General features: G+C 40.2%; 1 protein-coding gene and 1 pseudogene across 2 annotated transcripts in view; one reads left to right on the forward strand and one right to left on the reverse strand.

Moving 5' to 3' along the window:
• CLINT1 (clathrin interactor 1) overlaps positions 1-26049 on the reverse strand; it is a 74654-nt gene that overhangs the window by 48042 nt on the left and 563 nt on the right. The window lies entirely within an intron of this gene.
• LOC471721 (voltage-dependent anion-selective channel protein 2 pseudogene) lies at positions 8143-10544 on the forward strand (annotated as a pseudogene).

The raw sequence follows: 26049 nt of genomic DNA on the forward strand, positions 1-26049 counted from the left end.
CTGGCCAGGCATGGAGGCTCATACCTGTAATCCTAGCACTTTGGGAGGCCAAGGCAAGCGGATTGCCTAAGCTCAGTTCAGGAGTTCGAGACCAGCCTGGGCAACATGGTGAAACCCCATCTCTACTAAAATACAAAAAAAATTAGCCAGGCATGGCAGTGTGCACCTGTAGCCCCAGCTACGCAGGAGGCTGAGGTAGGAGAATTGCTTGAACCGGGAGGCAGAGGTTGCAGTAAGCCGAGACTGCGCCACTGCACCACCGCACTCCAGCCTGGGCAACAGAGCGATTAAAAAAAAAAAAACCTCCAGTTCCTCGATCAGTCTTGGTGACAGCAGATGTTCTGTTACTCTGTTCTGAGTAACAGAACAAAGGGACAAAAATTCTTAAATAGCTTCTTTAGGACTATAAAACAAAGTCCTAATTGAACTGGTAATCAGAACCTGCATGATCAGGCCTCAACTTACCTATCTAGCCTTTTCTCTCATTCCCTCTGTTTCGTTTCCTTTATGGGATGATTACACGGCTTTACTAGCTGATTAGCATTACTGCCTTAACAATATGCCCTTTACTTTCTTATCTCAGTGACTCTATGTGCTTCCAGAATCCCCACCTCTTTTTAAACCTAGTTTTCAACAAAGATGCAAAAATGAAGCCTTCCTGTTCTTTCCAACCCATAATTTCCCCCTTCCTTTGATCAAATCCAACATTACATTTTTAAACTCTGATGTATTATATTCTGCCTGTACAATGGCTATGTATGAATTTATTTTAATTACCTTAATATATTGTCAGTTTTAAAAAAGCAAATAGAGTTGATCCTCTTTATTTATGGACTCCATATACGCAAATTTGCCTACTCACTAAAATGTAACCTCAAAATCTGTATTCACGGTGCTTTCATGTTCATGAACATTAGCAGAGGAGCAAAAAACATGAGTTGTCCAGAGCACACATTCCCATCCGAGGTCAAACAAGCTGACACTCTGCCTTCTTGTTTCAGTTCTCAAACCATAAACAAGGGTCCTTTCTATAATCTATTTGGTGCAACGTATTTCACATTTTTATGCTTTACGTTGGCAATTTCGCTGTTTAAAATGGCCCTGAGCATAGTGTTCAAGTGCTATGTAGTGCTCCTAAACACAGGAAGATTCTGATATGCCTTACAGGAAAAAAATGCGTGTGAGATAAGCCCTGTTCAGACATCAGTTATAGTGCTGTTGGCAGTGAGTTCAATGTTAATAAATCAGCAATTTTTTAATATATTAAAAAAGATGTCTTTAAATAAAAACACACATAAAAAACAAAGTGACGTACTGACTGGCTAAAGAAAATGTCACCAGAGGCTCAAAGGAACCTACCCCTGTGTTTTCCCCTAGGAGCAATGGTTCTGCTTAAGGCGACTTTATAAAACATAGCTACCTCATATAACCAGAACTGACTACACTATATCTTATGCAGTTTTCTTTCCCTCTCGGTGCCTAACAACGAATGTCTAACATAAGATGGCTTGTGAAAAACTGACAAATGAATATGTAAGTGAACTCCATGATATCTTGGGAACAGAGAAGGGAGAGGTGGAAAGGAAGAAAGGGGAGCTGAGACCAAGATATGAACAAGGGAACTAAAATAAACACCCTCTACTCAACAAACACACAAAGCCAGGTCTTTTGGGGACATGACTAGAAAGACTTATTAATTTACTATATCCTCTGAAATTAACTCAATGACCCCTTGCCAAGACTTAAAAAGTTAAGATAACTTGGCACAAGATTTCTGTATCCCATAGAAAGATTTGAAGAACTAAATGAAATCTAAAGTTAAAAAACATACTTCAAAAACATGAAAACTTCTCCTACCCATGCTGAGTGTAAACTATGGATTTGGGAGCCATCACGAATTTCATTTCTATAGATGTACCAATTCTTTTATATAGACAATTTTCACTTTTCTGGCAGGTTGTTAATTGAAACTTGTACATACTGGAACCCTCTCCTTTTTTTGCACAATCTATTACCACAGAAGAACTGTACAAAGCCAAGACTGCTTTTTCTCATACTTCACACTCTCTTCCACAATACAGCCATATTTGTTTGGTTATTGGTTTTTAATACACATAACTCTAATGGGCCAGGCATTGTCCTAAGCCACGGACAATTCATTTAATCTTCCTAACAACTCTATGAGGCAGCTACTATTACTATCCCCATTTTACAGATGAGAAAACTGAGGCACAAAGAGGTTAAGTATCTCACTAGAGGTCACACAACCATTAACTGTCAAAACATGAACCCAGGCAGTCTGATTCCATAGATGAAGGTCCAGAGACCATGTTATTAATTGCTGTTTATAATCATGATTTCAGCCACTATCACCTTCTACTCTTGTTCTCCCTTCCAATCCACTATCCAACTCAGCACCAAGAGTAAGTTACATGGCCCTGAGCATAGTGGTGTCATTAAGTGGTGTCATTTTGCTCCCTTATCAAAATTCCTCATCAGCTGCTTATGACCCTTAGAATAAACCCAAACTCCACACAGTGGCTTACAAACCTCTAAAGCTACTCCTCTTCTTCCATGTTCTTGCCACACTGCACTGCCACTTTCTCACCAGCTCTTTCTTTATCCAGGACCTTGCTTATTCTAAAATATCCTCTCCTGGAACACTTTCTTCCACTTTCTTCACTCTACTTTTCAGTCTTAAAGTAGGTGCCACATCCTCAGAAAGGCCTCCTCTGGCCACTCTATCTAAAATAATCCCACTCATCATTCTTAACTGCAGCCTCTTTTCTTCGTAACACAGAATGTATAATTATTTTGTTTACTTGCTCTTTTTATTTACCTCTACCAAAACTTGTTTACAGGTATATTTTCAAGTACCTACAAGAGTTGCAAATGATCAATAAATACTCATTATATTAAAAAGCCAGGTTATCCTGTGGCTTCCTGTTACTTCTGGTTATAACACTTTATTCCCCTTGGGATATGAGTATCTGACATGAGATGCATACCTATAATTTGAGTCTTCTTTATCAGAGATTATGTAAGCATTAAGAATATACTGGAAGCTGTAATCCCAGCACTTTGGGAGGCTGAGGCAGGAGGACTGCTTGAGCCCGGGAGTTTAAGACCATGCTGGGCAACATGGAGAGACCCTGCCTCTACAAAGTATAAAAAAATTACCCAGGCATGGTGGCCCACACCTGTGGTCTCAGCTACATGGGAGGTTGAGGTCAAGGCCGCAGTGGGCTAGATTGTGCCACTGCACTACAGCCTGGATGGCAGAGTGAGACCCTGTCCAAAGGCGGCAGGAAAGGAAGGATGGAATATATGTACATATATACACATACACACACACATACTGTAACTCATTAACTAAAAGATGTTTATCGTCATGTATTCTAAAAACTCATACTTGAGAAATGCAATCGGTCTAAAAGAAATGTCAATTATGTGTTGTTATTTTCAAATTACTCCTTATAAAATCTGAAGAAGGCTACAAAGATACTACTTACATTAAATTCAAAATCAGTGTTGTATTGCCAGCAAATTTCTCAAGCTCTTTTACTTTTTTTTTTTTTTTTTGAGACGGAGTCTCACTCTGTCCCCAGGCTGGAGCACAGTGGCGTGATCTTGGCTCACTGCAACCTCCGCCTCCCAGGTTCAAGCGATTCTCCTGCCTCAGCCTCCCGAGTAGCTGGGACTACAGGCACGTGCCACCATGCCCTGCTAACTTTTGTGTTTTTAGTAGAGACGGGGTTTCACCATGTTGGCCAGGATGGTCTCAATCTCTTGACCTCGTGATCCACCAGCCTTGGCCTCCCAAAGTACTGGGATTATAGGCACCCTGTAATCCCAGCCATCGCACAAGCCACCGTGCCCAGCCAAGATCTTTTACTCTTAATGTTCAAATTAAGAACTTAACATTTATCCTACTTAAAATTACGTAATTTTTCAGCTTTATATACATTTTTTCTTAATTGCTGGAAAAATGCCACTTCTAACAAATGGCCAATTTAATCCAATTTAAGTCAAGGTTTTTGTTTTTTTTTTTTGAGATGGAGTCTTGCTCTGTTGCCCAGGGGCTGGAGTGCAGTGGCACGATCTCGGCTCACTGCAACCTCTGCTTCCCAGGTTCAAGTAATTCTCTTGCCTCAGTCTCCCAAATAGCTGGGATTGCAGGCACCTGCCACCACGCCCAGCTAATTTTTGTATTTTTAGTAAAGTCTGGGTTTTGCCACATTGGCCAGGCTGGTCTCAAACTCCTGACCTCAAGTGATCCGCCTGCCTCGGCCTCCCAAAATGCTGGGATTACAGGCGTGAGCCACAGCATCCAGCCTAAGTCAAGGATTTCATATTTCAAATGAATTATATATTTACTCTGTGAGTAATGCCAGCCTAAGTACATGCTTAATATGTACATCTTAATTTTATCTATAAATTCTCAATACTTTTTTCTACAAATTTTGCAAACGTGGATAGTTTACACTTCTATTTGCAAAATAAAGTGCCAGCGTTTAATTAGAATAGTGCTGCCATAATTGAGACTCTTAAATTACTCAGTAATCAGTTGCTGGTATAAACAATTCAAAAGCCAAAAGCAGTTGCAATATAACAGAACTATGAATTACAGGTGAAAGGCTGTAACAAGAAATATTGTTAGGAAGAATATATTCTATGGGAGCATGTTATTGCCATAATCACAACCATTATCTACAATACATACACTTGTGTGGCATATGCTTTTTGTCTGTTCACACTTAACTCATTTTAAAAAACCAAATAGCATTGCTACAAGTAGTGAAAATAGAACAGAAATATAGTGCTCTTCACAAATCTTATTCTCTTTAGATTTAATAATATGAAACAGACCAGGTGTGCTGGCTCATGCCTATAATCCCAGCACTTTGGGAGGTGGGCGGATTGCTTGAGCCCAGGAGTTTGAGATTTTCCTGGGCAACATGGCAAAACCCCATCTCTACAAAAAGTACAAAAATTGGCCAGATGTGGTGGTGTATGCCTGTAGTCCCAGGTACTAGGGAGGCTGAGGTGGGAGGATCACCTGAGCCCAGGAGGTCAAGGCTATAGTGGGCCATGATCGTGCCACTGCACTCCAGCCTCGGTGACAAAGGGAGACCCTGCCTCAAAACAAAACAATCAAAAAAAGAAAATAAAACCTTAAGCTTTACTCAAAAGAAAAGTATCATCACCACACTTCCAAAGAACTTTGTCCCAGGCCAGGTGCAGCGGCTTATGCCTGCAATCCCAGCACTTTGGGAGGCCAAGGTCAGTGGATCACTTGAAGCCAGGAGTTCAGGACCAACTTGGCCAACATGGTGAAACCGCATCTCTACTAAAAATACAAAAATCAGCTGGGTGTGGTGGCAGGCAGGCACCTGTAATCCCAGCTACTTGAGAGGCTGAGGCAGAATGGCTTGAACCTGGGAGGTGGAGGTTGCAGTGAGCCGAGATTGTGCACTGCACTCCAGCCTGGGTGACAGAGCAAGACTCAGTCTTAAAAAAAAAAAAAAAAAAAAAAAAAAAAAAAAAAAAACCAGAACTTTGTCCCATGTGCCAACTCTGGACTACAGGTGATCCTGCATACCAAGAAGTTCTAGTAATCTCCTAATTACAACAAAAATCTATCTATCTATCTATCTATACATATAATCAACTGTATAATCTCTATTTTAAAAATATGCTTTACCACTAAGTGGAACCAAAGCCAGGAGTCCTCAGAGAAATGGCTGATTCCAGGGCTGAAGCAGTCAAAGTTTCAGGATAAGCCTAAAACATCTTTGTACCAGAAGCTAAGGGTGCTCAAAAGAAAAAAGAGGAGGTCAGGCACCATGGCTCACTCCTAGCACTTTGGGAGGCCAAGGTGGGCAGACTGCCTGAGCTCAGCAGTTCGAGACCAGGCTGTTTCTACTAAAAATACAAAAAAAATTAGCTGGGCATGATGGGCCTATAGTCCCAGCTACTCAGGAGGTTAAGGCAGGAGAATAGCTTGAACCCACAAGGCAGAGGTTGCAGTAAGCAGAGATTGCGCCACTGCACTCCAGCCTGGGCAACAGCGTGAGACTGCCTCAAAAAAAAAAAAAAAAAAAAAAAAAAGGAAAAAAGAGAAGAAGAATTGAGGAATAGTCTATTTAAAAAAAAACAAAAAACTGACTTGTAGTTTCCAAAATGCCTGTCGTGAAAGACAAAGAAAGGTTAAGAAACTCTTCATTAAAAGAGACTAGAGAATCATGACAATTAAATAGATGAAATCCTGGAATGGGACAACTGACAAAACTGGAATATGGAAGAGGTAAAACTTGTTTCAATGTCAAATTTTCGGAATATTTTTTAACTACACTGTGGCTATCTAAAAGAATCATCCTTATTCTCAGGAAATGCACACTGAAGCATTGAAGCAAAGGGGGCATGATGTATATAACCTACTTTCAAATGGATGAGGGAAGTAAGTGTGTGTGTGTATGTGTGTGCGTTTGCGTAAACAGAAAAAGATGGGGGTGGGGGAGGGAGAATGACAAGCAAAGATGGCAAAATCTTAAAAATGGATGAATGTGGATAAAAAGTATACATGTATTCTCTTTACTACTCATTGTTAATTTTATGTGTCGTTTATCTCAATAAAAAAATATATTTTTGGCTGGCATGGTGGCTCACGCTTGTAATCCTAGCACTTTGGAAGGCTGAGATAAGTGGATTGCTTGAGCCCAGGAGTTCGGAGTTCGAGAACAGCCTGAGCAACACAGTGAGACCCCGTCTCTTTAAAAAAAAGAAAAGTGTATATATTTTTTTCTTTTTAATATGCCTCAATAAGTAACATACACTTGGAACAAAGTCAAACTTCATGAAAAGGATTGGTTGTAGTCAGGTGCAGTGGTTCACACATGCAATCCCAGCACTTTGGAAGGCCAAGGCAGGCAGATTGCTTGAGCTCAGGAGTTCAAGACCAGCCTGGGCAGCATGGCAAAACCACGTCTCTATAAAAAAATACAAAAACTAATTAGCCAGCATGGTGGCATATGCCTGTAGTTCCAGCTACACGGGAGTCTAGAGTGGGAGGACTACTTGATGCCGGGAGGTTGAGGCAGCAGTGAGCCATGATGGTGTCACTGTAATCCAGCCTGGGTGACAGAGCAAGAGCCCGTGTTTAAAAAAGAAAAGAAAAAGGTCAGGCACGGTGGCTCACACCTATAGTCCCAGCACTTTGGGAGGCCGAGGTGGGCAGACCACCTGAGGTCAGGAGTTCGAGACCAGCCTGGCCAACATGGTGAAACCCCATCTCTACTAAAAACACAAAAATTAGCTGGGCATGGCAGTGCACGCCTGTAGTCCCAGCCACTCGGGAGGCTGAGGCAGAAGAATCGCTTGAACCTGGGGAGGCAGAGGTTGCAGTGAGCCAAGATGTACCACTGCATTGCAGCCTGGGTGACAGAGTGAGACTCAATCTCAAAAAAAAAAAAAAAGAAAAAAGAAAAAAGAAAAGGATTGGTTGGTATTTCCTTTTCATTCTGAGCCATCATTTTTTTTCGGGTTTTTTGTGTGTGTCTTGTTCTGTTGCCCAGGTGGAGTGCACTGGCACAATCAGGGCTCATTGAAGCCTCCATCTGCGGAGCTCAAGCAATTCTCCTGCCTCAGCCTCCTGAGTAGCTGGGACTATAGGCGTGCACATCACATAATCTGTGAGCCTCGCTAATTTTATATTTTTTGTAGAGACAGGGTCTTATTATGTGGCCCTGGCTAGTTTCAAACTTCCGGGCTCAACAAATCCTCCCTCCTCAGCCTCCAAAAGTGCTAGGATTACAGGGATGAGCCAGCACGTCCAGCCGAGCTGTCATTTTCTTGATTTTACAATTTGAAGAACATTTATTTCAGAGCTGAACTAGCCAATAAGTAGCTCTCAAGTGCAATCATTCTTCCACTAACTCACTGAAGAGTTAAAATGCAGCATGAACATTATACGCTTTTAGATATAGATGTAAGTTTTAATGTAAAGGAAATTTTACTAGAGTTAAAACACATACTTTTACCGAATGTTGATAATTAAAATCTTATTTTATAGTTAAGTTACAGTAAAAGGAACAATCACTATTGTGTAAGTTATGCAAATTTTATTCTTATTCTTTTGGGACACCCACTACCAACAATATCCCAAAGCCATGTTGGTATGTCAAGCAGTCTTAAGTACTTATAAGTAAAAAATCTTAAAAGTCATTTTACTCAATAATACACAAAAATACCCTCCAGGGGCTGAGGCAGGAGAATGGCATGAATCCGGGAGGCGGAGCTTGCAGTAAGCCGAGATCCGCCACTGCACTCTAGCCAGGGTGATAGAGCGAGACTCCAGGACACTTTAAAAAGGTCTTATAATTGTTCTAGTTAATGACAGAAGTTAATAAACACTAGCAAAATGTTATATTTGGATATGATGGTAACAGACTATTTATGACTCTAAATCACTAGAATATCCACCCCACTTATTAGAAAAACTTTGTTGAATATTTACCATAAAATATTTATTTGAAAGTTGCTTTGCAAATACTAGCCATTACAAATCCAACTGCATATCTTGTGGTACACATTATCTATTCCAGTACAAGTTCCTCAAATCCAATTTTCAATAAATTTTAAAAGTTTAAGCTCCTAGGGTTCATTTACAGAAACAAAGTATAGAAATATTATTTCTATTTAACAAGCAAAACACTCCTATTCTGTACTTACAGCAACTTCAGACTCACATCGTTTTGTGTGTAAGTTTAACCATGAAATATTCTTTCCTATTGCTGGCAGTTGCTTAAGGCCACTTGCACAGCTTATTTGCTCTTTAAAGTTAATCGATTTTGTTTTATAAAAGAAAGGACGGTGAGGTGTTTTTCTTGCCAGAGGTATCATATGTTAGACTGGTTTCACAAGAAGATCAAATATCCAAGGTACTCAAAAATGAGTAGAGCCCAAGGGTTTTATTTGTATTTTAGATCCCAATTCTAGTTTTCACAGGTATGATAAGATAGCCACTAAAATAATTTTTAGATAAAAATTTTACTGTTAAAGGGGTTTAAATTTTATAAAAATTTATTTCCCAACTTAATTCCTATTAATTGGAACCTAAAAATGGCCTTTGTTCATCTAAATTTTTAACTTTTTAACAACTTCAGAAAATGCCGCACAATGACAAAACTAAAGAAATAAAACAAAAGTAAAGAACAATAGCGGATAGCTGCCTGATCCAAGGCCCAGCAGCTTCTGCCTTCCCGATCCCCACCGACGGACGGAGGCAGCCCACCTGCAGGACCGGGGCGCTGTCGGTCCACGTGGCCGCTCTGGAGCAGATTCCCCTTTTCCCGCGGCCTCGCCATGGCGACCCACGGACAGACTTGGGCGCGTCCAATGTGTATTCCTCCATCATATGCTGACCTTGGCAAAGCTGCCAGAGATATTTTCAACAAAGGATTTGGTTTTGGGTTGGTGAAACTGGATGTGAAAACAAAGTCTTGCAGTGGCGTGGAATTTTCAACGTCCGGTTCATCTAATACAGACACTGGTAAAGTTACTGGGACCTTGGAGACCAAATACAAGTGGTGTGAGTATGGTCTGACTTTCACAGAAAAGTGGAACACTGATAACACTCTGGGAACAGAAATCGCAATTGAAGACCAGATTTGTCAAGGTTTGAAACTGACATTTGATACTACCTTCTCACCAAACACAGGAAAGAAAAGTGGTAAAATCAAGTCTTCTTACAAGAGGGAGTGTATAAACCTTGGTTGTGATGTTGACTTTGATTTTGCTGGACCTGCAATCCATGGTTCAGCTGTCTTTGGTTATGAGGGCTGGCTTGCTGGCTACCAGATGACCTTTGACAGTGCCAAATCAAAGCTGACAAGGAATAACTTTGCAGTGGGCTATAGGACTGGGGACTTCCAGCTACACACTAATGTCAATGATGGGACAGAATTTGGAGGATCAATTTATCAGAAAGTTTGTGAAGATCTTGACACTTCAGTAAACCTTGCTTGGACATCAGGTACCAACTGCACTCGTTTTGGCATTGCAGCTAAATATCAGTTGGATCCCACTGCTTCCATTTCTGCAAAAGTCAACAACTCTAGCTTAATTGGAGTAGGCTATACTCAGACTCTGAGGCCTGGTGTGAAGCTTACACTCTCTGCTCTGGTAGACGGGAAGAGCATTAATGCTGGAGGCCACAAGGTTGGGCTCGCCCTGGAGTTGGAGGCTTAATCCAGCTGAAAGAAACCTTTGGGAATGGATATCAGAAGATTTGGCCTTAATATATTTCCATTGTGACCAGCAGCAGGCTTTTTTCCCCCAAGAAGATGATCAAAACAAAGGATGATCTCAACAAGAGCTGTATTTTAAGTATTTAGACAGTTCTTTGTTAGCTGGTTTCTAGTTGAATTGGTTATCTAGTTACCAATGCTGCAGTCCTGCAGTCACCTATACATTATTTAAATGTATTTAACTGTTAAATGCGCTACCCACCAATAATGAAATAGACCTTTATGAAAACTGTGCAATTGTGTGCATGTTTGTTTTTATGTTCCTTTAGAAAACATTGACTATTACCATTGAATGAGATGGATCAGTGGATATTACGATGAGGTTACAAATTTTGTTAAGTTCAGCCATTATTACTTTTGGTATCCCAGAATACGACAAATTATGAATAAAACAAGTATACATAAAAAAAAAAAAAAAAAGAACAATAATTTACTGACAACACAATGGTAAATAATTTACAAACAACAAGCATCTTAAGACTGCTTGACATACCAACATGGCTTTGGGATATTGTTGGTAGTGGGTGTCCCAAAAGAATAAGAATAAAGTTTGCATAACTTACACAATAGTGATTGTTCCTTTTACTGTAACTTAACACATATTAGCTTATTTAATTCTCTTAACAGACCTGGAAGGTAGACCTTATCCTCATTTTATACAGCAGAAGTAGAGGAAGTATCTTGACTCACGTCCCTCCTCCACTTACCCTTCTCACTCTTCATTTAAAAACAAAACTAATACTCCAAGAAATTTGATCAACTGTGGCACACTCACAACCAGTTATCTTTTTAAATAGGTGGTGCTCCATTTAAAACACTCTATTAAGGCAATTTTATGAAATGTATTATCTTGTTCCTCAGGACAACATCTAAAAAAAGTAGTAAAATCAGTTAGCCTTAAAAAAAGGCATAAAAGCCTTCTAAGAAAATGACAATATGAGACATCCTGCACTGGCACAATATGTGAAAATTACGTCTTTGCAGACATGGGCTTGATATTGTACAGTCTGAGTGTATCATCTATAGATTTTCTTCTGCTTGATTAAATTCATATGTATTGCCAAATATCAGATGCTAATCAAAAGTATATAACTGTAAAAAACCTTAACAGAATGATAAAATGAAAAATCCTATATCTCAACAGTGGTAAGAGTGATACCATCTCTTTGTGAACTCAAATACTTGATATTCTGTTTAAATTAAGTAGGCTATAGTTTTTTTCATTTTTCACCAGTAATTAAACTTAGATGTATTATCCAATCTCAAAAACTAGACTTGACTTTTCTGACATGAAGGAAAACTGTTTCTAGAACCTGTCTACTGAAATTTTGATGACCTTTATAATGTATTTTCCCCTCAAGTTCTCAAAAAAGAAACATTTATATTTCAAATTATTTAATCTGCACTATTTGATTAGGGTATAATATGGACCTTCTTTCGTTTATGACAGAACTAGCTTCTAAGAAAGTACTCACTGATATATCATCTTGTGTCATTTTCTATTTTTCATGCAGTTTTCATATGCATATGCCTTACAGAACCGTAAGCTGCCTACTGGAACCCTAAGATCTGTCACATGTCTTATAGTACTCTACAGGGCTTGTGGTTGCTATTTAATAAGCACTCAGTGAAGGACCCTTACAAGGTCAGCCAAGATTAGTAAGGATATCAATAATGTATTTTGAGTTACTGTATAACGTCTAGATGTTTACATCCTATGCCAGAAATATAGTACTTAGATGGTACATAAGCGATTAAAGAACATTATTCCAAATTATCCACACTAAACATAAGAAAAATTGGAAAAAGTTGTGCATAAATCCTATTCATATGACATAGCACACAATGAGGCATGTCGAACTGACCAAAACATAAAGATCACAGGATTATAGAACTTTTAAAAGTTGGTCACAGAGGACCACTGATTCTGAAGCACATAATACAGCTCAACAAATGTAAAAATATTTTTTACAATTGCTTACAGAGAACACCTTCATAACAACAGTGAAGATTTTCTTTTTCACCTATGGAAACATCTATTTGCTTCCCTCTCATTAAGGGTCACCGACCTCACAGTCATTATTCAGAATATTGCAAGAGGTCAGAAAAAATTCCTTCCATGATAGGTGCATATGTGGAAAACAGAACACACTGCAACTGAATTTGGTTCAGAATCTTAAGTACTGTAGCCTGGGTGCAGTGGCTCACGCCTGTAATCCCAGCACTTTGGGAGGCCAAGGCAGGCGAATCACTTGAAGTCAGGAGTTCAAGACCAGCCTGGCCAACATGGTGAAACTCTGTCTCAACTAAAAATACAAAAAATAGCCTGGCGTGGTGGCACACGCTTGTAATCCCAGCTACTTGGGAGGCTGAGGCAGGAGAATCACTTGAACCTGGGAGGTGGAGGTTGCAGTGAGCCGAGATCATGCCACTGCACTCCAGCCTGGGTGGCAGAGTAAGCCTCCATCTCAAAATAATAATAATAAAATAAAATAAAATAAAAATTAAGTACTATAAATTTTTCCCAAGTAATTTTTTAATTTGTGTGAGGTATATACTACTAATTCACCTTTCTGATAGCGAAATATGGACACACCTAATTTTACTGTGCTTTGCTTTACTGTGCTTCACACCTATTTAAGGTTTATGGCAACTTTGCATTAAGCATTTTAGTAATTTTTTTTTTTTTTTTGAGACGGAGTCTTGCTCTGTCGCCCAGGCTGGAGTGCAGTGGCGCGATCTTGGCTCACTGCAAGCTCCGCCTCCCGGGTTCACGCCATTCTCCTGCCTCAGCCTCCCAAGTAGCTGGGACCACAGGTGCCTGCCACCACACCCGGCTAATTTTTTTTTGTATTTTTAGTAGAGACGGGGTTTCACCGTGTTAGCCAGGATGGTCTCGATCTCCTGACCTCGTGATCCGCCTGCCTCCGCCTCCCAAAGTGCTAGGATTACAGGTGTAAGCCACCATGCCCGGCCGCATATTTCCAACTTTTTCATTATTCTTTCTGTTATAGCAGTCTGTGATCAGTGATCTTTGATGTTACTATTGTAATTGTTTGGGGATAGCATGAACCACGCTGCTAATTAATAGTAAGTTGAATGTGTCCTGACTGCTCCACTGACTGCCCATTCCTGCCGCTCTCCCTCTCCTCTGGCATCTCTATTCCCTTAGACACAATATTGACATTAGGTCAATTAATAACCCTACAATGACCTCTAAGTGTTCAAGTGAAAGGAAGAGCTGCACATCTCCTACTTTCAATCAAAAGCTAGAAATGATTAAGGTTAGGAAGGTATGTTGAAAGCTGAGACAGGCTAAAAGCTATGCCTCTTGTGCCAAAAAGTTAGGTTGTGAATGCAAAGGAAATGTTCTTGAAGGAAATTTAAAGTGCTAGTCTAGTGAACACAACAATGATAAGTGAAACAGAGCTTCACTGCTGATATGGAGAAAGTTTGAGTGGTTTGAATAGAATATCAAACTAGCCACAACATTCCCTTAAGCCAAAGCCTAATCCAGAGCAAGGCCCTAACTCTATACAGTTCTATGAAGGCTGAGAGAGGTGAGGAAGCTGCAAAAGAGAAGCTGAAGCTAGCAGAAGTTTATGAGGTTTAAGAAAAGAAGCCGCCTCCATAAGAGAAAAATTTAAGGTGAAACAGTTAAGTGCCGATGTAGAAGCTATGGCAAGTTATCCAGAAGGTCTAGCTAAGATCATCTAATGAAGGTGGTTACACTAAACAGATTTTCAATGGAGATGAAACGGCCTTCCAGTGGAAGATGCCATCTAGGACTTTCATAGCTAGAGAGGTCAGTGCCTGGCTTCAAAGCCTCAAAGGACAGGCTGAATCTCTTCTCATGGGCTAACACAGCTGTGAGCCAGTGCTCACTGCACATTATGAAAATCCTGGGGCCCTTAAGAATTATGCTAAATCTACTCTGCTTGTGCTATAGAAATGGAACAACAAAGCCTAAATGATGGCGCATCTGTTTATAGCATAGTTTACTGATTATTTTAAGCCCACTGTTGAGATCTACTGCTCTGCTCAGAAGAAAAGATTCTTTTCAAAATATTATTTCACATGGACAAGGAGTCACCAAGGAGCTCTGATGGAGACGTACAAAGAGATGAGTGTTTTCATGTCTGCTAACACAATGTTCGTTTTGTAGCCCATGGATCAAGAAGTCATTTTGACTTTCAAGTCTTATTATTTAAGAAAATACATTCCATAAGGCTGTAACTGCCTAGCTAGTGATTCCTCTGATGGATCTGGGAAAAGTAAATTGAAAACCTTCTGGAAAGAATTCACCATACTAGTTTTGCCATTAAGAATATTAGTGGCTGGGCACAGCTCACACCTGTAATCCTAGCACTTTGGGAGGCCAAGGCAGGAGGACTGCTTAAACTCAGGAGTTCAAGGCTAACCTCAGCAACATAGCGAAACCTCATCTCTACAGAAAACTTAAAAATTAAAAATTAGCTGGGCGTGGTGGTGGGCACCTGTAGTCCCAGCTACTTGGGAGGCTGAGGCAGGAGAATGGCGTGAACCCAGGAGGCAGAGCTTGCAGTGAGCCGAGATCGTGCCACTACACTCCAGCCTGGGCGACAGAGCAAGACTCCGTCTCAAAAAAAAAAAAAAAATTGTGATTCATGGTAAAAATATCAACATTTACAGGAGTCTGGAAGTTGATTCCAAACCTCATGGATCACTTTGAGGGGTTCAAGACTTCAGTGACGGACGTCACTGCAGATGTGGTGAGAACAGCAAGAAAACTAGAATTAGGAGCGGAGCCTGAAGATGTGACTGAATTGCTGTAATCTCATGATAAAGCTTGAATGATGAGTTGCTTCTTCTAGATGAGCAAAATAAGTGGTTTCTTGAGATGGACTCTACTGCCAGTGAAGAACATGGTTAAAATGACAACAAAGATTTTTCTTGTTTTTCTTGAGATGATGTCTCCCTCCATTGCCCAGGCCAGAGTACAGTGGCACCATCACTGTTCACTGCAGCCTTGACCTCCTGAGCTCAAGTAATCCTCCTACCTCAGCCTCTTGAGTAGCTGAGACTACTTGCCACCACACCTGACTAATTTTTGTATTTTTAGCAGAGATGAGGTTTCACCATATTGCTCAGGTTGGTCTTCAACTCCTGGGCTCAAGTGATCCACGTGCCTTGAACTCCCAAAGTACTGGGATACAGGTGTGAGCCACTGCACCTGGCCAAAAAAAAATATTTTTTTTTGAGATGGAGTCTCGCTCTGTCGCCCAGGCTGGAGTGGCACTATCTTGGCTCACTGAAACCTCCACTTTCCAGATTCAAGCAATTCTGCCTCAGCCTCCCAAGTAGCTGGGACTACAGGGGCCCGCCACTACCCCTGGCTAATTTTTGTATCTTTAGTAGAGATGGGGTTTCACCACATTGGCCAGACTGGTCTTGAACTCCTAGGCTCAAGCAATCCACCCGCCTCTCCCTCACAAAGCTCTGGGATTACAGGCGTGAGCCACTGCACCCGACCTAAGAATTTTTTTTTTTCTTTATTGAGACGCAGTCTCGCTCTGTTGCCCAGGCTGGAGTGGGCAACTTAGCTGATAAAGCAGTAGCAGAGTTTTAGAGGACTGACTCCAATTTTTTTTTTTTTTTGAGGTGGAGTCTCACTCTGTCCCCCAGGCTGGAGTACAGTGGCGCTATTTCCGCTCACTGCAACCTCTGCCTCCCGGGTTCAAGTGATTCTCGTGCCTCAACCTCCCAAGTAGCTGGGACTACAGGGGTGCGCCAGAATGCCGGCTAATTGTGTTTTTGAGATGCAGTCTCGTTCTGTTGTCCAGGCTGGAGTGCAGTGATGCAATCTTGGCTCACCGCAACCTCTGCCTCTGGGGTTCAAGTGATTCTCCTGCCTCACACTCCTGAGTAGCAGGGATCACAGGCGCCCGCCACCACGCCCAGCTAATTTTTGTATTTTTAGTAGAGACGGGGTTTCACCACGTTGGCCAGGTTGGTCTCAAACTCCTAACTTCAAGTGATCTACCCACCTCAGCCTCCCAAAGTGCTGGGATTACAGGTGTGAGCTATTGTGCCTGGCCGAATTTTTGTATTTTTAGTAGAGACAGGATTTTGCCATGCTGGCCAGGTTGGTCTTGAACTCCTGACCTCAAGTGATTTGCCCACTTTGGCCTCCCAAAGTGCTGGATTTACAAGCGTGAGCCACCACGCCCAGCCTGACTCCAATTATAAAAGAAGTTCTACTTTAGGTAAAATGCTATCGAGCAGCATTGCATGCTACAGAGAAATCATCTGTGAAAGGAAGAATCTATGATGCAGAAAACTTCATTGTTATTTTAAGAAATTGCCACAGCCACCCCAAACTTCAGCAATCCCACAACCCTGATAAGTCAGCAGCCATCAACATGGAGGCAAGATTTTCCACCAGCAGAATGATAAATACCTGCTGAAAGCTCAGATGGCTGTACTTTTTAGCAATAAAATATTTTTAAATTAAGGTATGTACTTTTTAAAATATAATACCATTGTGCATTTAATAGACTACCACATAGTGGAAACATAACTTTTATATGAACTGGGAAACTAAAAATTTGTATGACTTGCTTTATTCCAATATTCACTTTATTGCAGTGGTTTGGAACTAAACCTGTAATATCTCTGAGGTATGCCTGTATAACAATTTTTTTGTTTACATGATGTCTTGTAAAAGATTAGCATAAACTGCTAAATATATATTCTGAAAGTATATCATCTAGATTTAAATCTAGACTATCTTCTAGATGTGCTATCTGTGGCACACTCTTGGCATTCTGTGCCCAATTTCCTCATAAGAAAATTGAACATAACAATGTTGTCACCTTTGTTCTTGGCACATGGCAAATGCTCAATAACTATTAGCTTTTATTATTAGAAATATCTGGATTTAAAGGATATCCTCTGTAATAAATATCAACTTACCAAATTTAATGTATTCATTCAAAAATATCTGAGCGCCTACTATGTGTCATAATTGTTCTAAGAGTTAGTAATACAGCAGTAAACAAAACAAAGTTCCTGCCCTCAAGGAACTTGCATATCAGAGGCAGGAGATGAATACATGTAACAGAGGAAGGCAAGCACAGAAAAAAATAGTGACGAGTGTGAGTGCATACTATGTAATACAGGAGGTCCACTGAACAGAACAGAGAAAGTGAGGGACAGTGGTGGGAGAAGAGATCAGAGGCGGGGCAACAAAGAGCCAGATCTATACAGGCAATTAAGCAATGAGATGAGAAGCCACTGGAGAGTTCTGAACCCATTTGACTTAGTATTTTTAAAGTATTTTTAAAGAATCCCTCTCGCTGCTGAGTGGACAGCAGATGACAGGGCTAAACATTTTACATGCTTAGTGAGAAACAGGCCATCCTTCAAAGCCCCATTCAGTACCGAACTTATAAGCCAAATACATCAAACTAAGGATATTACTGGCTGGGCGCAGTGGCTCACGCCTATAATCCTAGCACTTTGGGAGGCTTGAGGCGGGCGGATTGCCTGAGCTCAAGAGTTTGAGCCCAGCCTGGGGAGCATGACGAAACCCTATCTCTATAAAAAATTAGCCGGGCATGGTGGTAAGCACCTGTAGTCCCTCTTACTTGGGGGACTAAGGTGGGAGGATGGATTGAGCCCAGGAGGTCAAGGCTGCAGTGAGTCAAGATCGTGCATGCCACTGCACTCCAGCCTGGGTACAAGTGAGACCCTGTCTCAAAAAAAAAAAAAAAATTATTTAACCATGGGGGTTTAACTACAAATTAAGACATGTAGTTTCAACCGTATAACCTAAGTCACTTTAAAAAGTGATAAATGAAAAATTAGTATGAGAAAAATTAATAGAAAAAGGCTCAGTATGCCTATTAGCATTGTTCTTTTTTTTAATATTAAAAAAAATTTTTTTAGAGACAAAGTTTCACTCTGTTGCCCAGGCTAGAGTGCAGTGGCACAATCACAGCTCACTGCAGCTTTCAACTCCTGGGTTCAAGTGATCCTCCCATTTCAGCCTCCCATGTAGCTGGGACTATAGGCATGCATCACCATGTCCGGCTAATTTTTTAATTTTTTTGTAGAGACAAGGTCTGTGTTGCCCAGGCTAGTCTTGAACTACTGGGCTCAAGAGATCTTCCCTTCTCGGCCTCCCAAAGTGTTGCGATTACAGTTGTGAGCCACGGCACCTGGCCTTGCACTGTTCTTTAATGATTTACTAAAAATGCATGAAAACAAATGGCAAACAAACAAACAAACAAAAAACCCGAAAATTGAATTTTCAATGCATGCCTTTTTTCTACTATAAAAATATAAGCTATTTGAATGAGAATTCTTGAATGAAACATTTCATTCAATAGTTGTTGAAAAAGCACGCATGTACGTTTACCACATAATGATGAGTGTGTGCAAAATTATAAAAGATTATTTATATTAAAGTTATCTAGAACTTAAATACTGTCCTAAGAATTGAGAAGCTAAATAAAATTCATGTCAAAACAAATATTCCAGGCCAGGCACAGTGGCTCACACCTGCAATTCCAGCATTTTGGGAGGCCACGGTGGGTAGATTGCTTGAGCTCAGGAGTTCGAGACCAGCCTGGGAAATGCGGCAAAACTCCATTTCTACCAAAATACAAAAATTAGCTGGGCGTTGTGACATGTGTCTGTCGTCCCAGCTACTTGGGAGGATCGCTTAAGCTACTTGGGAGGATCGCTTAAACCTAGGAGGCTGAAGCAGAGATGGCACCATTACACTCCAGCCTGAGTGACAGAGCAAGACCCCGTCTCAAAAAAAAAAAAAAAAAAGAAATGAAATATTCTAAAATTGGCTAACTAGACTCTTCTTAAATGAAGTACAAACCATTCATGTGCACTGCTGCACATTAACAAAATCACTCACATTTAATAATTCGTTAGCTAAATCTATCCACAAGTAATAAATAGCTATAAATTGGCTCAAACATAGGAATATATTATGTTCCTTTACCTGTATTTAATTTTCAGGCAAAAGAGCCCTGGTAAGCCAAATAATTTCTTGCCAATTTGGAAGAGGGGTTGAATAACCAGAAAGCCCTTTCTCCAATGTGCTTTCCTTGTGTATACTGTTTGTCCATTGTCAAACATCATGAATTTGGTATCACATATTTTAGAGGATTCTTTTTCTTGATATTGTTCAGTCTCTTAAGAATAAATTGTCTGCTTCAATTTGCATTTATGAAATAAATCTTTTTATGTTTTAGAAATGTTTTACATTAGCAGTTACTTTAAAATCTTGAGAATACACAAAACAAGCTGAACAAAATATTAAGAATTGGCAGATGGAATTCGCAATATGTCTTTCCAAAGACTTTATTCCTCAACATGTCTTTTGAAAGGGTATTTCTGCAATATGCTTTGCAATATTAAAGTAGAAGCCATTTATGATTTAGCAAAAATAATACAAGGCATAAACAACAGAGGTATTTAAATTAGCTGTCCTATATGTAGGCTAAACTGAGTCTTAAGAGAGAGTACTCACTGAAAATAATGATTTCATGGATGAAGATATAGTTCCTACATACTTACAAATAACCTAGTCTGACAATGATATCTCTATTTTCACAAACACTGTATTCCTTTGATTTTTCTAGTGTTATACTGTTTTGTGTGTAACAGTAATAACAGTAATAGATGTTTCAAGAGTTTACTGTATGTCAAGTACTATACTGTTTCACATTTAATCCTCATAATCCTATAAAATATCATCTCCATTTTACAGAGAAATAAAGATACCATTCTAACACATAAGATCACCGTTTCTAGTAGCAGACCTAAGATTTCAATCCAGTTCTCACCTCTGAACCACTAGCTATTCCCAGATTTATTAAACACCATCTGGAGGCACCTAAGTATAGTGGCAAAGTATATTTGGCTAGCAAATTATTATAAAAATACATAGATGGATAAACACACATAATTAAGCTAAACAAGGAAAGCTCACATGAAGCGTTAACCTGAAAAACACAGAAGAGTAAACAGTAAAATATGTTGTCACCAAAGGTAGCTGAGACTAAAAAGTTAACTGTATATAAGAACCTTCAAAAGTACTAAAAATGTACTTTGAATCTGTGAAGTGATCTTCATTAAAACAAACATTGGAAACAAGTAGGAAAATAATATAAGCATACAAAAGGCCAGAGGCAATGGCTCATGCCTGTAATCCCAGCCCTTTGGGAGGCTAAGGCAGGCGGATCACATGAAGTCAGGAGTTCGAGACCAGCCTGGCCAAAGTGATGAAACCCCGTCTCTACAAAAATTAGCTGGGCATGGTGGCACATGCCTGTAATCCCAGCTACTTGGGTGGCTAAGGCAGGAGACTCGCTGGAACCTGGAAGGCGGAGGCCAGTCGCAGTGAGTTGAGATCACACCATGGCACTCCAGCCTGGGAGACAGAGCAAGACTCCATCTCAAGAAAGAAAAAAAAAAAAAAAGTCCAGAAAAAGACTCAACTGTGGAGCCATATTGTGAAACCTTGGATTACTAGCAAATGGCACTCAAAATAAAAAAGGCTAAGTACTTTCAATGGACATATCAGTAAATAGATGAAAAACTGCTTTGTAGGCCGGGCACGGAGGCTCACGCCTGTAATCCCAGCACTTTGGGAGTCTGAGGCAGGTGGATCACCTGAGGTCAAGAGTTCAAGACCAGCCTGGCCAACACGACGAAATCTCGTCTCTACTAAAATTACAAAAATTAGCCGGGCATGGTGGCACGGGCCTGTAATCCCAGCTACTCAGGAGGCTGAGGCAAGAGAATTGCTTGAACCCAGGAGGCAGAGGTTGCAGTGAGCCGATATCGCACCATTGCACTCCAGCCTGGGCAACGAGAGCGAGACACCATCTCAAAAAAAAAAAAAAAGAAAAACTGCTTGTAAACTAATACTAAAGTGTGCAAGAAAACATAAAGAGGCAGTTAAGTGCTTTTTAAAAGCACCCTGACAGTAGCACTAAATAGATTAAACTACAGAAAATTACCCCTAAGAAATGCTAGCAGAGATAAACCAAACTCATCTTTCTTTGGAATTAAATTCCTAATATCTACTTGTGTCCAGTTACTAGAAAAGGAGGAGAATAATCAATTCATTGTTTCAGCAATAACAATTACTTATAATTGGTTCAAAGAAAAGTTGACATGGGAAGACTAGAAAGCTGACAACTATCTTACTATCTCTGCTTTCAAATTCCAAGAAGCAAACTGAACAGAGATTTACTGGTAAGATAAAGAAAATAAAGGGGATGATATCTGCAGACTGAAAGAAAAGAAAAGAAAAATAATCCGTTCAAGTTGTAGCATATTTGTAGTGGCAAGGTTCTTGAAGGCAGGTATTTTATGTTTCGAGTTCAGAAAATAGAGTACTAGACCAGGCGCAATGGCTCCCGCCTGTAATCCCTGCGCTTCAGGATGCTGAGGCAGGCAGACTGCCTGAGCCCAGAAGTTCAAGACTAGCCTGGGCAACATAGCAAGAACCCTTCTCCACAAAAAAATTTTTTAAAATTAGCCACGCATGGAGGCGCAGCTGTGGTCCCCGCTGCAGTGTGCATGTTTGCATCACTGTGCTCCAGCCTGGACAACTGAGTGTGACCCTGTCTCAAAAATAAAAAATAAAAAGAAACCAGACTACTAATCCAATAAATAACAAATGTATTGCCTGTTAAAATAAATGAATATACTATTCTTTATAAAAGCAAAAGTTTCTCCCTCTGGAATCAGGAGACTAGAACAGCAGTTTCTACAGCTCTATTACATTATCTAAACATTTAGGAACTAAAACCAAGCAAATATACATCAATAAAAATCAACTTATGAGGGAAAATGCAAGCTATGCTTAGGAGAATAACTTAAAATGGACTACCCATAGCTGTTGCCTTAGGACCTTAGCCAGAGCTGTTTGAATCACTATCAAAAAAAGGGCCACTGAGGCTGGGCAAGGTGGCTCATGCCTGTAATCCCAGCACTTTGGGAGGCCGAGGTGGGTGGATCACCTGAGGTCACAAGTTTGAGACCAGCCTGGCCAACATAGCAAAACCTCAGCTGTATGAAAAGTACAAAAATTAGCCAGGCATGGAGGTAGATACCTGTAATCCCAGCTACTCGGGAGGCTGAGGCAGGAGAATCATTTGAACCCGGGAGGGAGAGATTGCAGTGGGCTGAAATCACGCCATTGCACTTCAGCCTGGGGGATAAAGTGAACTGTCTCCGAAAAAAAAAAAGGGGGGGGGGGGCGGGTCACTGATGAAAGAGATTTACCACTAATATTACTCCTTGCAAGGAAAGAGAAGGATTCGCTGAGCTTGAACAAATAAGTAGCAGTTTTGATCTACCACTACCATGTCACCTTCATTACATTCCTCAAATCTGGAGAGAAAATAGAACTGCAGCAACTTTCAATTTTACCATGTATAGGATGACAAAATATAAACATGTCCAATTTTATTACAGCCACAAGTAAAGATAGGTCATAGGATGACAATGATTAAGCTAGTGCTCCTAGTTGGTGGGAATGGTGCCACTTATCCTTTCCTGCCACATCGCCTTTTATGCAACTTGACGAGTGGGAAGATACTGGCATTCCAAGCTCTGGCAGGCCTATGGCTTTATCTGCTTCCCTCAGTTCCACAATGTTCTGCAAAACAAATCCCTCTACTGCCACCAGGAGGTGCAGCGATTGTGGAAAATATACCCCCACTTCCAGAAAAAGTCTTCAAGGTCTCAAAAGCCAGTGTTTGAAATACATCATTATCACTTTGAGTAGCTGAGATGGGTGGATCACCTGAGGTCAGGAGTTCGAGACCAGCCTGGCCAACATGGCAAAACCCCGTGTCTACTAAAAATACACAGATTAGCTGGGTGTGGTGGCAGGCACCTGTAATTCCAGCTACTAGGGAGGCTGAGGCAGGAGACTCGCTTGAACCCCAGAAGTGTAAGCTGCAGTGAGCTGAGATCTCGCCACTGCACTTCAGCCCCGGGAACAAGAGCGAAACCCCATCTCAAAAAAAAAAAAAAAAGAAATACATCATTACACTTAAGAGCCGCTACCATACTGAATCTAAGAGTGGCTCCAGGAAACACATTTTTCAAAGAGTACATTTCTTTTTCTGAAGTAAAACCTCACTGGGTATCAATATGCACTAAAAGTCCTAGTCTTCCTGAGTCATGGTCTTATTTATTGCATAAAATATTTAAGTATAACATTTATTGATTACCACTTTTTAAGAAAATTTCCCTTTTCAGCCTAAATTGTCTACAGAGGATAATGGCTCCAAAATTTGTCTGCTATTGTAAAAACTAGTTCCAACTATTTTTCCTTGATGGAAATGCATTTCTCCAATAGCCATCAAAGGTGGAAAAAGTCTTACTCTAGCCAGGTCCCCTCATTTTACAGATAAGGAAGCCAAAGTCTGGAGATTCATGTGATTCTGCCTCAAATCATACATACAGCTAATTAAAAAGGTAATGCCAGAATATGAACCAGATAGTTAAACCCCTAACCTTTCTCTCATATAAGCCCTCATTCTATTGATCCATCTATCTGAATAGCCCTTAATCACGTCACTGCTTCTTCATTTGCAAGTTCCTTCATCATTTTATACCTCTGATAATCAGACCAACCATTCTATGGATGCACGTCTATTATGGCATTATAAGGTGCACAGTCTAACAGATCCACGGTTCTGTAAGATGCTTACATTTGGGGGGAAGAATTTCTTCTCTTCTTGCCAGTGAAAAGATGAAAATTAAAATCCCAAGTACTCATCAGTAAATCAACCTCATGTTCTAATCTTAATATGTGTCAGACACCCACAAAAGCCTTAAAAAGTCTTTGGTGACAACATTCTTCTATGTTCTTGAATAATTTGGTTCAAGTCTACATCCTAAATTGGGTAGTAAAAAGATAGATAATATTTTTCAACAATAGCTTTTCCTTTAGATAACTACTTACATGGCAAATTTAACCTAAAGCACGTGAAGATTAGTAACAAGTGTGATAAGCAAATATGAAAGGTACAACAATAGTAGGAATATTGCCTCGATTTCTGTCTTATGAACAACGTACAGCCTCTTCAAATTTTTGAGTACCACAAATTTGGTCCTCTAAGAGAACAAGGTGTTTCTTAATGGTTTTATTCTTCTGACCTCTGACTGAGAAATAAAGAGGCAGTGCCAGGCACGGTGGTGCGTGCCTGTAGTCCTGGCCACTTGGGAGGCTGAGGTGGGAGGATCACTTGAGCCCAGGAGTTGGAGGGTGCAGTGAGTTATGAACACACAAAAGAATGAGACCCCTTCAAAAAAAAAAAAAAAAAGATAGCTTTTAGTCTTCTTTTGGCCTTTAAAAAACTATTTAAGTTGATATCCTAATCTTTACACAATATACTAAAAAAATGCCAATGAACCTAGATCTGGAAAAGATCTAGTTTATTTCATCTTTGGTAAGCAAAAGCAAAGAATATATAAATAGCTAAATAGTCCGAAATAAATAGCTGAAGCCTTAATAGCCAAATGAGTTGTTATAAAGGAAAATTATTAAAGCAAATCACTTTTCAAACTTGAAGCTTCTTTCTTAAAGAGGTTTATTTCACTCTAAATGCAAAACATTTGCTAGTTTCAAAAGTACACTAATCTAAACATATTCTGTTAAGGGCTTTATATGCAATACAATCCCTTAACCCTTAAGCCTCACAACAACATTCTAAGGTAGGTATCGTTGCATTTTCATTTTGTACCAGAGAAAACTAGGGCACTGTGAGGATAAGTAACTTCCCCAAGGTTATAAAGCTTGAACCCAGCTTTGCAGGTTCTGAAACCTGTGCTCCTTAGGCACTCTATTGCCTTCTTGGTAGCACAGAAAATATAAAAATATTGTCAAGCTCTAAGTTCTATCTGATGTATCAGACAAGGCACTGGAAATTACTTTGTTTCCTGGTGTCAAGAAAACAGTTTGCTATCTATACTTCCTGATTTTAGGTTAGGTGGGTGGCACAAATCAACTGTTTTTCTCACCACACTTATTGCATAATCATTAAAGCCCCAAAGGAAGAGGACTGCTTAAATTCTTAAACTTTATTTCCTGCTGGCCTAGAAGACCTTACTTAACCACTGTTATATCTGATATACTCATTTTAAAAGTTAAGGTTTTCCTTGTGCAAGTAAGAGACTAAAGTTATTTCAGTCTTAAAGGAAATCAACTACGTACTGGTCGTTTTACCTGCTTTTAAAAGCAGATCAACAGGATATAAACCTGGGTTGTTTTTTTCCTTAAGAGGACATTTCTTAATGACCTCTTAATTTAATCGAATGGAACAAGTAGCACACCAAAAATGATGTGTAGTGGAAAAAGAAACAGAAGAAAAAATCGCAAGAAGTCATATAGTAATCTACTTTCACTAGTGTTAGAAAAGCAAAGGATGAGTCTCTTCTTGAGTAACTGGCTGACCACAATAGCCACTTGTTACACTACTACCACCCACTCCAACACTTCAGGTTCATTAGGAATTAAGAGGAGGCAAGGAAGATAAAAGACACACCCCAACCAGGTCTAAGGTCTCTCCGTACTACACCCTGAGGGACACAGGGAACCAGTGCATTGTGCCCCCCACCCCCAAACCTTCCCTGCTCCCCAGGAGGCAAAGCCCACGGCCTGGGGCCAAGACAGTCCTCCGGCCAGGGCAGTGACCCAGCGCCAAACAACCCG

This window comes from Pan troglodytes, chromosome 4 (genome assembly GCF_028858775.2).
Source record: "Pan troglodytes isolate AG18354 chromosome 4, NHGRI_mPanTro3-v2.0_pri, whole genome shotgun sequence".
In the NCBI taxonomy this organism is placed as follows: Eukaryota; Metazoa; Chordata; class Mammalia; order Primates; family Hominidae; genus Pan; species Pan troglodytes.